This window comes from Chamaea fasciata, unplaced genomic scaffold (assembly GCF_029207755.1).
Source record: "Chamaea fasciata isolate MVZ Bird 193981 ecotype frontalis unplaced genomic scaffold, bChaFas1.0.hap1 SCAF_11, whole genome shotgun sequence".
Lineage (NCBI taxonomy): Eukaryota > Metazoa > Chordata > Aves > Passeriformes > Sylviidae > Chamaea > Chamaea fasciata.
In genome coordinates, this window is record NW_027094096.1 from 3,803,159 (window position 1) to 3,821,862 (window position 18,704).

An 18,704-nucleotide genomic window follows, 5' to 3' on the forward strand; every position below is an offset into this window, starting at 1 on the left:
GGAGCTGTCCCCAAGGGAAGATGACAATCAGCTCTCCCGAGGGGACAACAAGAGTTACAAGGAGCTATCCCTGGGTGAGGAGGAGAATGAAAAAGCACCGTCCCAAGGGGAGAGTGACAGTGACAAAGAGCTGTCCCAAGGGAATAACTACAAGGATGGGAAGCTTTCCCCATTAAATGTTAACCATGACCCAAAGCTGTGGTTTGGGGAAGACTGTGATGTTGAAGAGATGTCCCCATGGGAAGAAGATGACAACAAATGTCTCTCCCATTGGGAAGAATGTGAGGACAGCGAGCCCTCCCATTGGGAAGAACGTGAGGATGAAGTACTCTCCCTTTGGGAGGAAGATGGTGACATAGAGCTGATGAGAAGGGCCCTGCTCAGTGGAATGGACAGAGATTCAAGCTCGTCACCTGAACTGCCAGATCTGCAGGACGTGTCGAGGCATCAGAAGGCGCTGGAATGGCTGGAAGCCCACTTCCCCCAACAGTTATGGTGCCGAGGAGGAGCAAGAGAACAAAGCTGTCAGACACCAAAGACTGTCCCATTGGAAACGGTGCCAGCACAAGGTGAATGGCAAGAGCTGTTGAATGCCATGTCATCTCTTGGTTCCAATCACAATGACAATGTGCTTTCCAAAGAGAAGCACTGCAGAGCTCAAGAGGTGTCCCAAGGGGAAGTTGCCATCCAGGACAACATCTGGAATAAACCCTTGGGCTTGATGGATGATGAGGACTCCCTGGAGGGACCCAGCTGTTCCAGGCATGTGGGCGCAGAGGTGAGAGCAGAGTCACTTTGTGCTCTGCCCAGCGCCTCTCCTGCCCTGTGGAGTCCCGCGGGCACTGAGCTGGCAGCTGCGACCCTGACCAGAGCTGCTGAGGAGGAGGAGCCCCCTGAGCCTCTGGCTCTGGAGGAGGAAAAGGCAGCTCCTTCTGTCCTCAGTGAGGAGAGGACATCACCAGGGACACAGAGCCCACTGCCTGTCCTGTTCAATACTCTGGCCAGCAGCCAGGCTCAGCTGTACGTCAACCCCAGCGTGGCCAGTGGGACCCTGAGCAAGGCTCTGCTGGAGCTGCAGGCACGGAGGCAGCATCAGGAGGCACGGGATGCCCTGGAACACTGGATTGCTGCAGAAAGGGAAGCAGCAGTCAGAGGAAAATGGGAAGGGAGCCCGTTCTCTGCCCCTCACAGCCCCCCCAGCCTCTGGCGTGCCCAACTGGGAGCCCAGGCCCTCTGTGGGCAGCCGTCTGCCCCCAGGAAACGTCTCTCCTGCTTCAGGCGGGCACTGTGGGTGCTGTGGGGGCCGTTCCAGTGTCCCTGCATGAGGCACAGCCTGAGGAGTGAAGGAGACAAGGAAGAAGATGAAGGCGAAGGCAAAGAAGAGGAAGAAGATAAATACGAAGAAGCACATGAAGATGAGGAAGATGATGAAGAGGAAAAAGACAATGAAGATGAAGGTGACAAAGACAAAGAAGATAAAGAAGATGACAGTAGCTTTCTCAGTTTTGAGACAAAGGCCCTCAAGGCTCACTGCATGGCTGATACAATTCCATCATCCCATTGGGAGATGCTCCACCCAGGGGGAGGAGCCCAGCATTCCTACCTGGATAAAACCTGGGATCCAGAACACCAGCACAGCCTGTGTGCACTGGATTCCCAGAGGGAGACTGGACCCATCTCCCCACCACTGGACCTTCAGAGGAAAATTACACTCTTCCACAGGATCATCTCTGCTCCAACAGAACCACATCTGTCACTGCAGGAGGACTTGATTGGACTGACACCAACACCCTGACCAACAGGGTGTCAGGTTGTGTTTTGACTCTTTTTTTTGTTTGTTTGCTTTTTTTCTACTACTATTTTTAATTTTAATATTTGTTGCAAAGAACTTATTCCTATTCTTATCTTTGCCTGAGAGCCCCTTAATTTCAAAATTATAACAATTCGGAGGGAGGGGGTTTACATTCTCCATTTCCAAGGGAAGTTCCGGCTTTTCCCTGGCAGACACCTGTCTTTCCAAACCAAGACAGTACCGTTGGTAATGTTCACGTGTGGATGTGACATTTCCTACAAATCCTGTAAAGCAGATGGCTGAACTGACAGCAGCCACGGCTCAGCCCAGGCAGGACCCCACTGAAAGGCACCAGCACTGCTGGGTTCTGTCAGGGCTTCACTGCTCATGCCAAAGGCTGCAGAGAGCAAAACCGTGTAAGGGCAGCAGGCAAAGGCTTAGTTTAGAAGCAAGAAAAGGATGTGACCAGTGAGAGGGGGGAACACAGCTCCTGAAGAAGCAGGAGCAGCCTCCAGGGACACCTGCTCTGGAATCAGGGTTTGCTTTGCAGCCAGAGAAGTGGAGCGATGACAAACTGGGAAGCCACACAAGACTGATGCCATGAATTTGGGGCCCGTGACAGCACCAGCATTTCACTGATGCTCTCCCTGTTGAATGCAAAGCAGAACCACGGGTGCCAAGTGGAAGTTCAAGCCTGATGAAAGATATTTCCATTGAGAATTTGTTTTCAGTCCACAAGCACACTCAAAGGCTACTTGATCTGCTTGTGCTGTGCTGGCAATAACTGCATTTTGAGAAGATCTGTATGCTTCCAACACTGGTTTCATTGGAGAGCATTGGCCAGGAGTTGCAGGTTGATGTCCAGGCTCCCAGAACCCACTCATTTTGGGAGTCAGGGTCAGAACATTATTCCAAGTCTACAACAAGGAACAGATACAGTTCAGCCAGAGTATATTGTGGCAGTAGTAACTCCCTTCTGCAGATGCATGTACTTCTCCAAGAGAATAGCTGAGGGTCTGCAAGCTTTTTTTTTTTTTTTTTTTTTTTTTTTTGATAACCTTAGAAAAGAAACAGATACTTAGGAATGGATCAACAGAGACACTCCCAGTTACCTCACAGAACAAGAATTCCCTTGTTACTGCTCCTGGTTTCCATTCAGGCTCAAAAACTGCATTTCATGTTTGCTCAAAACCAGAACATTTGGCTAAAGCCAGGTCACATGGTAATCATGTTAAACAAGCCTTGATTTGTTGTACCTTTGGGCTTAGTCTCTTCTGCATCCAAAGCCCAAAAATTCACCCTCTTCAGGCTCATGTGTCTTGTGTTAGCTTGAGTGTATGTAAAAATCCATATGGAATTCACTAATTAAAAGCATATGCTACGTGGGCATGCACAAAGCTAATTATGACACAGAGCACATTTCAAAGGATGAAGCTTGAGAACAACCATCATGGGGCTTGCTTTAAGAGTTTGTTACCTTTAAAAAAGCAAACTAGGTTTTGAATAGATTAAGAACAGGATTAAGGTTTGTGCATCCCAGGCAAACCCTACTGCAGCTGAAAACACATTCACAGCCAGAGATCAAGCCCTACCCCACAGAGTAGGTTGAGTGTGGGAATAGAAACCCCAAAGTATGGTATTTTATCTGCTTCCCAGGCTCCCTGCATGTGTCTGGGCATTTCACAGGACTCTCTCACAGCAGAAAGAGAAACAGCTTCCCATGTGTTCCAGGTAAAGAGGGAAGACAGTTACATTTGCAGAAGATGAAGTTCTTATTCTGTTAGAATCAGCAGCTGGACACTCCAGAGGTCTGTGTGACTTTGAGGCTATGTTCTTCCACTACAGTAAAATACACACTGCTCTGCCCAAAACTAGCAGCCTCCAAGTGGTCCAAGGAGCAGCCAACTTCTCAACCAACCCTTAGGAACACCCTGTCTCTTCAAAAGATGAATGGCTGCACAGCTGGTTCTTACACAAGCTGGTATTATCTTCACAGATGCTGATTTATGAAGAACAAAATAATTACATTTTGATTTGAACTCTGGAGTGCCTCAGGTACTGCAATTCAAGGAAAACGTTTTGGGATGCCACAGAGCTTGCACCATAGTATAGATTTACGTGTGTTTGAGAATCAGTTACCATTAGTAGAACAGCAAGTGCCAAGTGCTGTTCAAGTGTATTTAACTTGAAAGTTCTATTGGGGATATTACAAAGGAACTCATCCTCAGAAGGCAAACCCTGTAACTCCTGGGTTACTTTCCAGTATTTCCAGTATATTATATTTTCTTATATATTGCCTTAAATTATATTTTCCAGTATAATTTAGTGGCTTTCTGTTGTTGTGAGCTTTTGTGTCGTTTTTGGTTTATTAGTTTGTTTTTAACAGGGAAAAAATACAGAGCCTTGCCAATAGAAAAAAAGAAAAAAACAAATGAGAAATGAAAGGATGACAATATAAAATGTTAGAAAATCAAATCTAATAATGTATTATTTTCAAAGAACCTTCAGCAAATGTGATGATGGTTTTTCATCATTAAAAGGGTGAATTTCTTGCCCTTGAAACATTCTAAAATTCTCTGATCTGTGGTTATGTGCTGTTCCCACTTCTACTCAGGCAAAGCCTGATTCTGGAAGGGCACATTCTGGTAAAGGGTGTCTGTTGGTTGGACACTACACCAAAGCTTGCAGGACCTGGATTCACCTCTCCAGTCTGCTAAAACTCCTGTAGGACAAGTTTTTGAATTCCATTTTAGGCTACACACTCAAGGAAAGGAAAACAGTACATTTCTGCTGAAGTGATCTCATGTGAGACGCAGCAGCTTCAGCAAAAATGAAGTCAGAGCTCTGGTGGTTTCCTGGTCAGCCTGTCTCTGCAGCTTCAGCCCAGGTTTCCCCATCTCACAACTAATAAGTCATGTTTTATAAAAATGAGGCTCCATTTAACATTTTAAAGTCAAGCCAGACTTGTTTTGATGCCTGGATAAACAATTCTGATCAAGTCACATCACGATCAAAGCCAGGCCCATCTTGTGGATTGGGACAGCAATGATATCAGTCTATATCAAAACCCAAATTCTTCTGATACAACTCAATTACTTCGTGCTGCTTTGATAAAATTAGTCCAGAATAAAGTAGGTGTAGCTAAAATTAAAAGGAGCACTTCTGAGACCCTCTTACCAACTTAACTCTGTTTTCTTTAGCAGTAACTCTTTGTGTCACCAGTTAGAGGTTCACAAAGACAGTGCAGCATGCAAAAGCCATTCTGCTTGAGGCTAAGTGAAATCTGCAGTGCCAACAAACACTACCAAGGCAGAGGTATTTCTTAACGTGGTATTTCTTATTACACAGCAGGGACCAAATTCCTCTTCCACTCCTGACAATATAAATCCAAGGAGTGCAGTTTTTGGGATTTGCGTTGCATTGCTCAGAGAAAAGGGCAGGGTAGCTGGAGCATTGACATTCTCGGGTTTTCTCTTGTCTACAGCTACCACATTTTTATGCATCCTCACAATGACAGCATCTGAAGGGGGGGCCAGGTCCTGCTACTTGCTGTTTCACTGTCATCTTTGGAGATCAGTGGCATCAGGAAGTCAGACTTAATCAGTTAACTTGATCCTCCCCCCATTTTAAACTTAAAGTATTTCCTCAGACATCCTCCACTTTTGTTTTAACCAAAAATGTGTACTCTTCCCTTGATTCTAACCCATCCTGATTTTGGCTGGCACGGGAGTTAATTTTCTTCCTAGCAGTAGGTACCATGCTGTATTTTGGATTTATTATGAGAATAATGTTGGTAAGACACTGATGGTTTTGTTGTTGTTAAGTTGATTTTACCCTGACTCAAGGATTTCTCAGTTTTCCATGATCTGCCGGGGAGAAAGTGCAGAAGGAGGGAGGGAGCATGACCAGGACACCTGACCTGATATGGCCAAAGGGATGTTCCATGCCATATGCCCAGTGTATAAATTGGGAGGGGCTGGCCGGGAGAAATGATCACTGCCTGGGGACAGGCTGGGCAGTGGCCAACCAGGTGGTGAATGCATCATTTTCCTTAGGTATTATTCCTCTCTTTTTGTTGTCTCACTTTTCATTACTGTTATTATTATTATTATTACTATTATTATTATTACCACACTATTTTATTTTAATTGTTAAACTGTTCCTATCTCAACCCATAGGGTCTCCCTTTTTTTTTTTTTTTTTCAGATTCTCTTCCCCATCCCACTGTAAACCCCATCATAACCTTTATTTCTGATCATGTCAGCCCTGCAGGAGAGAGAAAGCAAGTGAACATGTGTGAAAATACTTTCTTGCTGCTGCTGCTGCAATTGGTGCCAATTCCTCCCTTCTTACCACTCCACTAAGTGCCCAGCTGACTCTTCTTCTCAGAGAGCAGTTCACAAGCTGTTTGACAGGGAGGTCATAACGTGCAAGTCTGACTTTATGCAGTTCCTGTCCTGGAGGAAATTAAGGATTCTAAACTGAGAGAAATCCTGCTTATCTCAAGGTGCTGTTCTGACAGCACAAAAACCATGCCCTAGCTGATATCCGCTGCTTCAAATTGCCTCTAAAAGTTATAGGCACCTAAAAATAGCCAACTACCTAATCCTTGTGATGTTAACAGTCCCCATCAGAAAACAGTTCCTGAGGAATAGCTGTACTCCAATGGCTTTTTCCTGCCTCCCACCTGTATTCTGCCTGACACAGGAGTGAGCCAGCTCTCCCCTTCATCTTGCCATGAATACAAGTATTGAAATTAATGCTCAACTGTCCTGTGTGCCTACAGGTAATACTGGGTTACAAAACAGGCTACTGGAGGTCTAATTCCCTTTGTCACTTCTGCCAAATGAGAAGGCAATCACTCTCTGGGCTTCTTTAGTGCCTTCTGTCCTCCATGTCAAAACAACTCTCCTAAAAAAACAACCCTGTAGATGTAACTAACAACACCTTTCATATTCAGTAACAGGTTCTACACCACAGTTTGACTCAGAGCTCCAAGAGGCAGCAGTTAAACCTTCATTTTCCCAGTGTCTTGGTGCAAAAGAAGAGATACTCACACGAAAAAAATTAGAAATTCAGAATTATTTCAACATCAAGTCAGCCTTCCCCGAAAAGGACCTGCTGTATGACACGAGAATACAGAATGTGAGAAAATAAGTTTATGGCACTCCAACATAAACTATTCTGCCATTTAATGCCCAGGTAGTGGCTTGACTGGAGCAACCTTCAGGTTTATTCTCTGCCTAGAATCACCTGCCCTGCAGCAAGCATCCATTACAAGCGCTGAGAATATCTTATGCTGTAAGATGAAGTACTCTATTCTGCTTGTATTGTGCCTTCTCTTTTCTGCACTATATCTCATTGCAGATTCCCTGAAAATCTATTCCAGTGTGAGATTCTTAGGGCCCTTTATGGCACTACAATGTTAGCTGCAAATGAAGCCATTCTTTTCTTCTCCTCCCCATCCCCAGCCACTCCAGTCCCAGGAGGAACAGTCTTCACGCTGCTTGTCTGTGAGTTTCAACAAAAAATAATTCACTGTATGAATTATAATTCCTTGAAGCTTGGAGTGAATCCTAAGGGCAAAGTCTATCACCAATAAATGACACATCTGAAAACCAGTCCCAAAAGGATTAAAAACTATCCTGCGATTTTAATCACACCTATGTATAAAAGTTAGTTTTTAATTTCCTTTTTCTGCATAACTGATCTTTGCATTTTTATAGTCATTGCTAAGGAAGCTTCCAGTGTTTCATTTGCAAAGCTGACAACCACTGCATGTCAAATTGAGAGCTGGCTGCTTTTTAGAATTCACATGATTATACTTGTATTCCTGGATTTTCTTACTTTTTTATTGGCCTTCTCTAATAATATTCTCTCCATACCTGTTCTTGCACTCACCGTACCAACCAAGCATAGCACCTGAATTATTGATGAGTCACTTTCTATTATGAACATATATGAAACAGCTGTCTAGAAATTATCAGAATACCGTAAATTAGTAGTTTTTTACCTAATAGCCAAGATGTCTTGAGAGCAAAGTTACTGCATTAGTCAATTAACACTTGTGAGAGAGCTTAACACAAAAATCCACTGTATGCAACCTACCACAACAACACCTTTGTAACACACAATTTGTACTTTATGTCTTTAATTCAATATCTAGACTTCGTGTAGAAGCTTTCACTTATGTTTACAGGGCGGCTTCAGCATTTTCCCTCTACTCATCACCAGAAAAATATGTTCCAAGGGAAGAGATAAGTTTAATATTTCTGTCAAAATAGGGGTCATACTCAGTTTCTGCAAAACCTGCGCTGTAATGGTGAGAATAAGACACCAGAGGAAGCAATATCATCCACTCCCAATGTAGATTAATGTTTGATATTACACTTGCTTTGCCCTTCTGGGCACTGAAAAAAATGTGCAGATTTCTCTGCTCTATAAAATTGCTGAGAGACTAATTGAGCAGGTTAGCCTAAAAGCAAAAGGCCACCTATGGCAAATTTGAAAGTAGTAGCCCACTCTTAGTGTATCTACTTTTACTTTAGTGCAAAAATACACAGATATAATGGATCACTGACAAGCAAAAATTTCCTAATCATTAATGAGAAATTGGACTACTTAAAAAAAAATGCAGCCTAAACTGTTCTATACATGGATTTTCTTTTCCAAATTCTCTCACAGATGAAATCCAGTTAACCAGATACCCTGGACTGAAATTTTAAAAACTCCCAGAGGAACAGAACATGATCACTCCACTCTTTCTCCACAAAACCCCCTTCACCTCACCACAATTAAACAAATAGTGAACTGCCAAAGGCATATACAGGGGGAACTGAGTATAAAGCTACAAGATGATAGAAACAGGTAAATTCTAATAGGATGGGGAATGTATTGCCTCTCCAAAGGGTATCTTCACACATCTACCTAACCTCCACAGAGCACAGGCTAAGAACAGCAACTAAACACACGCTATTGGTACAAAAATTTTGTTCACAAGATCTTCCTTAAAATAAAATTCTCCCTTTTAAATGAAATGAGCAACAATAACACAACAGTCAAAAGTACTTCTATCAGAAGAATGAACCAGCATTGGAACCTTAGGATGAACTTTACATAAGCAGACCTAGACCCAGATTTGATTGTGCAGCTCTCAGGACATCGTGGGGTAAAAGCCATTTTTAAATGGCTTTTTTAAAACCCTTTTCAGCCATCAAACTGTCTTGACCCATTTGTTTCTGCAGACAGGATAGAAGGAACACTTTTAAAGAGTCTTCTGGAAAAAAAAAAAAGAAAAAAAAACTGGTGGCATCTATTAAACTTAAAAAAAAAAAGTCAAGAAATGCTAGACTAATAGAGAGAGCCAGTAAATTTAAAGGGAATACAGTTTGAAGAAAGGGTCAGTGGTGCTCTAAGGAAGGTTCTGCAGTCTGACTGGAAACATGCTCATGTTGGCATAGAATTTGCATAGCCCCATTGGAGATAAGTGACAGAGGGGCTTCCATACTCACAAAACCTTTAGTGTGATTACAGCTCAAGCAGGACTGAGCTGAGCTTTACAGAAAATGGGCAGGTGAAGGTGCTTTTTAAGATGCCGAAAATGAACTGACATCACAATTTGGAATAATAGTCAATACGTGAATCAATTTTTATCTGACACAGTTTTAAAAGTGCAAGGAGAAAAACAGTGATTTTCTACAGAGCCTGTACAGGAAAAATTAAAAATAAAATAAATTTTTTTAAAAAAAATCCCAAACCAAATTGCCACTGAATTGGTTTATAATGGTCCCATCAGCATTTCCAACCAAGCCCCTGGCAGCAGGGAATCCTGGCAGCTCTCAGGGCAGCTGTTTCACATTCTGATACAGGGTGTGGAGTGTAAGGTCAGGCTGACACACAGAGAGCATCAGAGACCCAAATCTGCAATTTGTACTTTTAAAGTGACGCTTGTGTACACATAATTTGTATGTGCAAGGGCAGATTTGCCAAACACGGCTGCGTCTAAACATTTTGCTTTTAGTCTGAGTGTTTTTCAGAAATAGGGATGAGTAATGCCCAAGATGAGATTCTGGCATTTCAACAAAATATTGATTACCTATCACAGTGTTATTTCCAGCTAATGAGAAGGTCAATTCTGCTGCAGGAAAGAAGATTTGGAAGCCTGTTTTGCCTCTGAATAATACGCGGTGCATGATGACAGACCAGCACAGTTGTGGTATTAGTAATCACAGAAGGGCAAATGTCAAAGTTAAAAATGAGTATATTTGGTCTTGTTTTTGAATATAGGTATGTTAGAAAATCTAACATTTTCTTGTGTCCTGTGAAAGAGTCTTGTGAAAGGAAGACTATTCCTAATATTTGCCTTATGGCATTAAAAATTAGTGTTTATTTCTCACCGTCCTGGTTACATTAACCTCTCAAGTCCCTTAGTAGTCTAAAGGATATTAATTTTTACAAATAAAATCAATCAGCAACATTTCTTTCTCAGGATAAGTAATGCCTTGCTCACACAGCATTGATTTGAGACATAAACCCTCAGTGTATGTGCATTAAAAAAATCCCAGTTCATCCAAATCACTGAGTGCTCCCAGCAGCTACAGGTAATGGGAGGAATATCTGCAATTATCCACCAGCACACAGCCTCAACAGGCTTCTGGACAAACATGAACAAAATCCACTTGGGCTTTTATCCAGCTGGAAACCACCAATATTGAAGTCAAGCTATAGCCTTTTAATTAGCTCAGAGTCATCTTTGATTCACCAGACACAGACCCCAATTTGAGGTTAATTTCCTGATGATTCACAGGACAAGCAGTTTTTCATCCAGCTAGAAAAAATAGAAGTTAATAGCATTTATATCTTTAATAATTCCAATTTAAGTGTTTCTGGTTCATGGGATGGAAAACAGGTACGGAACCTGCGTGGTTCCATTTCAGAGAAGCTCAGTAAATGAAAAATCAGAGAGCACTTCAAGTCAGAAGTCTGGTGGCCCCATTGCCCACCCACACTCTTCCCTGATTCTCTGTGCAGAAGAAGAAACAGAGAGACACAGTGGAGCAGCTTTACCACAGTCTGCAAAACCAGATGTGAACAGCCCAATTTCCCTGCTGTGGACAGCACTGGAAGAGACCAGACTTGCAAGGCAGCTTCCAGAACCTCTATTCCATCACCACTTACAAACAGGAAAAAAAAATAGGAACTATTTTAATTTATAAGGGTGTTGTTAGCAGCAGAATTTTGATAGAAACAGTACCTGTAAAATATTCTGTGGATATGTCTACTTACATGTACATGCATTTGCATACATCCCTTCTGCACTCTCGAGACACTCAACCTGGCTTTTCTGTAATTACCAAGGATTTTGGCTAATTGCAGAACAGTTCTGCAATATGAAGTATATCTCTTTAATTCTTCTTGGCTGAACTTTCTCCCATCATATTGCACGTGGATAATGAAGCCATCCTGACTGCCGGGGTAGATCCGGTCATGTGTGTATCCAACTACACCCACAGATGGGAGCTCTATTACTTTATCCATTTCTGGTTTCTCATCCAGTGCACTTATGGCAAGGCATAAAAACTGCAGGATGAAGTTTAGACGCTGAGAAGTTGAAGAAAAGCCAGGAATAAAAGCCTTTCAAGAGACTGAAGCTCTCCAGAACTGCAATAGTTTAGAGGCCAAATAGGAGCTGGACTTCACACTCAAGCCCTCGGTAGCACTTCAAAATCACACTTTTACAACTGACGAGTCCGGGTGGACATTCACATAAATACTACTTTGCTCCCTAGCTAATTGGCAGTCAGGTAACAGGAGGAAAGGTTTTGTCTGGCCAAACCCTAAGGCACAATATTGTCCTAATGTACAAAGAACACAGAGTTATCCCAATGGGAAACAGTTTTACTACTTGAAATACTTCAAGAGTCAATCTTGATCAGTCAGCTGCAAAGTTGACAATTACCAGAGAATAACCAAGTGTATGAATCGCCTGCAATTGAGGGTCTCCCTTACCACTTCATCCTAAAAAACGCTAACTGAACAAATTATTCTTAAAAAAATCCTATTGAACCTGTGCAATTTTTGTGCAAACTGGAATCATCCTATGCACAAATGCAGGAGAGATCTCTACAAGCCTTTGTGGGTAATTGGACACAGAAAACAGAGCTAAGCACAGCCACAGGGATGATGACAGGATTCACATCCGAGTCTGATGGATTTTCAAGAGCTGCACTGGCCAGAGATGTAAAGCAGGTGTCCACATTCACTGGGTTTTGCTCACCTGGACCCCAGCATTGCAGAACTGGAGGGACACGATGTCACGCCTTGCAGCCCTCCAGAGGAATGTCACACTGAAATAAATCTGTGCACACTTTTTTAACTGCATTAATACCTTTCTATTGGGATATTACGAGAGACGGGACCACTGGGAGAAGTGTTAAAACAGGATTTATTGCCTCAGTCTCATGAAGGTGAGAACATCTTCACCCCATACGCCAGGAGTTCATGGTCAGTGGTCACAAGACCACAGGTTACAGGGGTTTTTAAAGGTTTATTAGCCAATAATCTACTCCAGCAGCTGCCTTTCTCCTGCTGCCTCCCATAAAAACATAACCTTATATGGAACAACTTCATTAACATGCAAACTCCCATGAATCTTTGCTATCCGCCACAACAAAGGGGTTTCCAAGAAAGGCAGGGAGGTGTGGAGAGCCCTGTGGGAGTCGGCCAAGCTGAAGCAACTCTAAACCTCAGGCTGTGGGAAACCCCTACCCTATATATTGTCATGTTTTCCTCAGTTCCGGCTCTTCACTTGGTTACCCCCACAGAGTTCTCCTGGGTACTGTGCATGGTTTCGGGGGCACTGCCCCTCTTTTCTTTTATCCCTTTTTAAGGTGTTTCCACACATAATGATTTTGCTTTCACACCAATAACTAATTAAACTGTATCACATGCCCTGCCGCTATGCAGACTTTTTTCATCTAATTCTATAGTGACACACAAATTTACTTGCTACACCTTAAAACTTTTTACTATTTCTGTAACTACTTCTATATCTGCACTTTAAAGCTTTAGAACTTACCACTACCTAGGTTAATGTGTTTCTATCTATATCAAAACCCCACATTTTTTCTTGTGGTCTCTAAAGCAGGTAGCTTTTTCCAAGGTCTCAAGCGGAACCCGGTATTCATTTTTATATTTGGGCCTGCATGCGCAAGATTTGGAGGATTTTCTGTGCCTGGAATTCCCACACCTTTCTACATAGTGCTTCCTCTGCATATTTTTATGACAAATCAAGGGTTTTTTTCTTTGCATTTTGCATTACTATTTAATGGATTTAATCTGCTGTTCTGTTGCTCTTACAGGTAACATCCTGCTTTTTTTTTTTTTTTTTTCAAAGTCTCCAGACCACCAAAGCATCTTCAAGATACAGAACAAATTTATTCTGCTTGGGAAGCAAAGGTTAAGAGACTCCCCATTGATCAGAAAGTTCCTTTTATTAATCACTAAATGATCACCTGATTCAGCATAGCTCTGTTAGTGGCAATGCTCTGAGCACCTTTCCAAAGACTAGAAAGGCTTGGAAAATTAGCCAAGGCTGATGAGCTCTCTTAAAGAAACCTTATGAATAGCTGCTACACAGCTGTGGCACCTCTACTTGAGAATAATTATGTGGGAAATCATTGCCTTTCTACTAGCTCCTCACGACAATCCAATGTATTGAATGATTTTGAGACCACTTGAAAATGCCTTACAGGGTCTCAGGTGGGTAAATGGCTCAACACAGAACATTACGTTTTCTAATAGTAAAGTATCACTCTTCATTTAAAGATCATCTGGATAAATTATTTTCTTTTGTTGCACTCAAAACTCAAGGCCTAATTTTGGAAAATCTAAGGATATATTAAATAATTAGTACAGAATGCTGACATGGTGCAATAAATCCTCTGGTAACTTTTAGAAATAAACTTTCACCAAGAAGGTATTTTTGTGACCTTTTTTTTTTAAACCAGTTGCTTTAAAAATCCCCACCACATGTCTTGCCAAATGATAAATGAGCACCTCTGAAGAAAGAATAGACTGACAGCCAAAACAAGCTGTGCTTTAGGGAAAGCACCTAACTGGATACTTGTTTTGATCAGCCCCATTAGGAAGGCTCTCTGAATACTTAGAAACATGCCTTAAAAAGGACTAAAATCTGAATTTGTTATAAAGGACAGCCCTGCAAGTGTGTATAAGTGACAGACACAAAGACATGTTCTCCATCAGGAATTCCAGAGCTCGGGGGTATTGGGTATAGAAAGAGAACACAAAATGTACACTTGTCATCATATTTTTAAGATACCTTAATAAAAAAAGACTTGAATAACTCTGCTATGAGATTAGAAGGAAGTTATTTTCTACTTACTTGTAGAAAATTCTCTACTTTAGAAGGCATTCTGGAAAACAACTACAGCTTGACAGTAGAAACCTTCCTGTGAAGCTGTATGCTCCTTTCCATGGATGTAAAATCTCTACAGCTCTTCACACAATTTTACCTAGGAAAAAATGGTGTGATCTTTCCATGCAAATGAATATTTGAATTTACTTCACTTAAGCTTTTCCAGAGGTACATACAAGTTGCATTCGTCCAATTCTGTACCTAAAACATCAGACATTTTCACTAGTCAAAATTTGTTCAAAACAACTTCAAGACCTAGGAGGTGATGGCTCATTTTAATTTAGCCTCTAAGCTAAAACTGAAGACAGAAGAAAAAATATCTTAGAAGGTATTTAGCTTCCAAATGCCAGCGATTTAAAATTGATTTATTCTGTCTTCCAAAATTATAATTTAAATGACAATATTGTACTTCTAAATGCTAGTCAAATTTTAAAACTGTTTGTTCCTAAGATAAACAATTCTTTCCATCCCTTTGGTTTGGAAAGGGGTGTACAAAGCTGGGCACTTTTGCTATAGAACTCACAGGATTTCGGGTTCTATCTCCCCCTGTTTGTCTGATGTTCCAGGCTAGGTGGAACCACGGAACTGCAGTGCAGGAGAGAGGCTTCACCCATGGCTCCTGTCAGCAGAACAGCTCCAGGCTGCCCACTCACATCCTGTCACTGATGCCTTAGGATTTTAGCTTTTGTATTTTTTATATATTTGTAATCTTGCAATTCTTTAGTGTACAACTCTAAACTCCATATACAGTGTTAGCTACTGCTTTCCCATTTTGGTCAGACACAACAATTCCTTTCCAGCCCTGGGAATCAAGGACACCTCACTGCCTCAGGCCCTGAGAGATGTGAAAAAAATGAGTTGGGGGAGAGCAAACTTGGGGTAAATGACTTCATTACCTGAGGCTGTAATTGGAAGATTAACCCCCAACATGCAAATGGACCAAACTGATCAAAGTGTGAAAGCTTGTGACCTGTCATCCATTTTTTGGGTGCGGCCCCTGGGTGGGTTTGTCTGCCCTAAATGTATCTGAAGGCCCTTCAATAAATAGAACGGCTTTTTATTCCCTCGATTTTATCTGGCCTCTGTTTTTGGGTAGTCCCAAAATGGCATCACACTGCCATGTACATAACAACTACTTCCTTTGCCTTTTCTCCCCAAACCCAAATTCCCATCGCACACCAGATGTTGTGTCCCAGTCCCATCCCCCACCTTCCCTTCTCTCCCTTTGTCCTGTGCATTTTTGGACTCGTGGGGCTGCAGTGATGCTGTGGATGCCATAGTGACAGAATCCCACAAGGACAAAGCACTGACACTGACGAGTTGTGTCACTAAGCCCTCTCCCTTGGAGGGATTTCCAGCCCTGAATCAACATTATTGCAACTGATCTAGACTTAGGGAACACCTGAGGCATGAAAATTATGTGGATACCTACAGGCATCCATTGGGATTTGGGCATCAATAATGTTGGGCTCGGTACAATAAAATATATCCACAAATATATCCAGAAGCACCAATTCAGAACAGCCAGCACTTGGTTCCACCTACATAGAATATTCTAGTTAAAATTTTTGAATACAACAGCAAATGTTTAAATATAGGTGTAAAACAATTTAACTGACTCAGTATGCAGTGGGCTGGTATTTTCAAAGCATCTGGAAAACTAAACTGTGCTTCTCACACAGAGGCTGAGAAGTTTGGAGAAGAATCTGCCCTGCTTTTACTAACTACCACATCCCCAGCAAGCTCCCTACATTTCAAAATGAATGATTTCCAGAGCTCCTTGAGGGTCAGCATATTAGCTGTGAGGTTTAGTTTATTAACTGTGAGATCCTGGGATGAAAAGCATCTGAAACAAGTTCATTGTAAGTGTCCTATCACATTTTTGAAGTATATTTAGACCACTGTTCTTTGCACTTGAAAAATGAAGTTATTAAGATACATTTGTAATTTTAATAATCGTCAATTCACTTACAATATCAAGCACATTTCCAAATTTGCTAATGAATATTTAGTTGGTGTGAATAAATTGTCATTAAGCACAGAGAATGGGAAAACAAGGATAAATGTTGTTTACCAAAACTGCTTTCCATGACATCATCAGTATTGCTTGACAGTGAAGAAAAATCATCGATTTATCCCCATGACCAACTCTTTGCCATTCTGAAAAAATTGCAGACAACATTTTGCCTTTACCTTTCAGTTCAAGTCAAAGCGTTTCACGGTTATTTTGAAGGGCACATGATGATTCACCTGATATTTGAGATAAAAACCACAATATTTCTGAGTATCTCAGCTGAATTCCACCACCCCAGAGGAACAGAAGCGGTCCACAGTAAGGAGGAACATCAGAAAATGCTCATTTCTGGCCTCTCCCCACCCCATTCACAGTCTATAACCACATTCCCTCCCTGATGTGCTCCAGGCCATAGTGAACCCCTCCAGAATGGCACCAAAAAACCCCATTTCAAAGAATTTACAGTTCATATAAGGTCTAAATCTGCAGACAGGGCACTCTAAACCTACTGACAGGGTTTTGTTAAAAAGTCTGAAAGCAATGCACACAACTGAGCTAGAGGTTTTAGTTATTTTTGCACAAAACTGCTTTTCCCTGTAACTGGGCTAAAGGAAGTAAGAGCACACACAGAGAAGGTGTCTCTGCTACAGGGAGCTTCTGAAGCCTAAATCAAATGAGATGGAAGCTGGCATCCATTGCATAGGTAGTCTACACATTTTTGCTTAGATTTTTAATAGTAACTTTGCGTCAAGTGTCAGTGCGTCAGTGATTTTAGTAGCCACTAATCCCTGATACCCATGACAAAAACATGAACCACATCTCTGCAGGCATGAGGGGAGGCAGGGCGCACAGAACTGACAGATATATGTTTTCAAAAGCTTTTTATGATGGATCAGAAAGGCACCTTGGCAAAAAGTGCACATACCACACAGCACAATTACCTATTCAGGATATTTAAAATACCATTTGGCTTCAAATAAAGTGGATTTAAGTAAAGCTGGGCAGCACAGGATGTCTGTTCCAGGAAAAGCTTATTTTAAGGCAGCATTTATCACACCAGATGAGATCAAAGGTCAGCTGTGCTTCTGCGTGATCTAGAACCAAAGGCACCTTTCAAAAGGCGGGGACTGGGGATGGGTCAATCCAGCAACGCAGCAGGTTAGCAAGACGAATTTCTGGGATAATATTTTCTTTCTCCCAAGCAATGCAAGTAACAGTCCATGGGTTTAATACAATGATACTTGAGATTGTCAAGTTTGAATGTTCAGCTTCTCTGAGAGTGCAGCTGTAACTGGAGCTTTATCAATTTACATCAGGCAAAAGTTGCTTCTTCCTCTAATGAGCCCAGGAAAACATATCTACAACCTTTTTAATTGCCAAAACAAAATCTTTGGGACTCTGCTGCTAAATTGATGGTAAGAAATGATCACTTTTAATACATGACTAACCACTTGCATTCCAACACAACCTTTTGCAGCAGTGCACTTCAGCATCCTGTAGTCAGAAAGAGGTCTGGGTGGCACCTGACCAGGCAATTGAGACTGAAAAGTTAAGCTACAAAGTCACAAAGACATAAACAGCTGAAGTGGGGGACTCCAAACTATTCTGCTCTGCTTCCCCCCATGAGAAGCCCTCTGTAAGCTCACAATTTGCTAAACTTCTTAAATCATTTCCCTCGTGCTTTTTTAATCAGTTCTTCTTCACATTTGTAAATGTTGCCCACAATTCCTCACAAGTGAAGAATACACTCTTGCATGTAATTAATACCTAATCACTCAAAGACATAAACCAGGAGTTAATTTCACTGGCACACGCATTTCAACAGCAACAGGCAGCTCCAAGTAACCTTTGGGATCCCCTGTATTGATCTGTATGCAAACATGGTCACAAAGCCTTGGCATCTAGGAGAGCAGAACAGATGGGAACCACATCCAGATTAAGTGATTTCAAGGAATACTGGCACGGAGCTAAGAACTAGGCACAGATCTTGCAAGCCCCTAGTGCACATCTTTTCCACAGGACCATTTATTCTCTGTCAACAGAAACTTCTGTGCGAACCAAACCCAAAAAATAGAAGGCAGATATCAGCCTGTAACTCAGGTCCTGGACAACAAATACAAGTTGTGATTTTATTTCTTAAAATAAAATATTAATCACACAGGTTATTTAAATCTAAGCCAAACTCTTAAAAAGAGCTATAACCCAGAACCCAGTAAAGCAATTACTGGGTAATAGAAATAGCCCATTAAGTAACTGTACTGCAAAACCTGTGGTTGAACCACACCCACACAATTTCTCTCTGGAACGTTTTCTACGCCGAGCTGATGTTTCACCAAAAATTCCTGAAGTTTTGGAAAGTTTAGTTTCTCAGCTGAAATTCAAGCTTCCACAGTATCCTTCTTATAAAATTGACATCTCTCTGTGTTTGCATCCAGATTACAGGTAGCCTTATTCAGCACAGT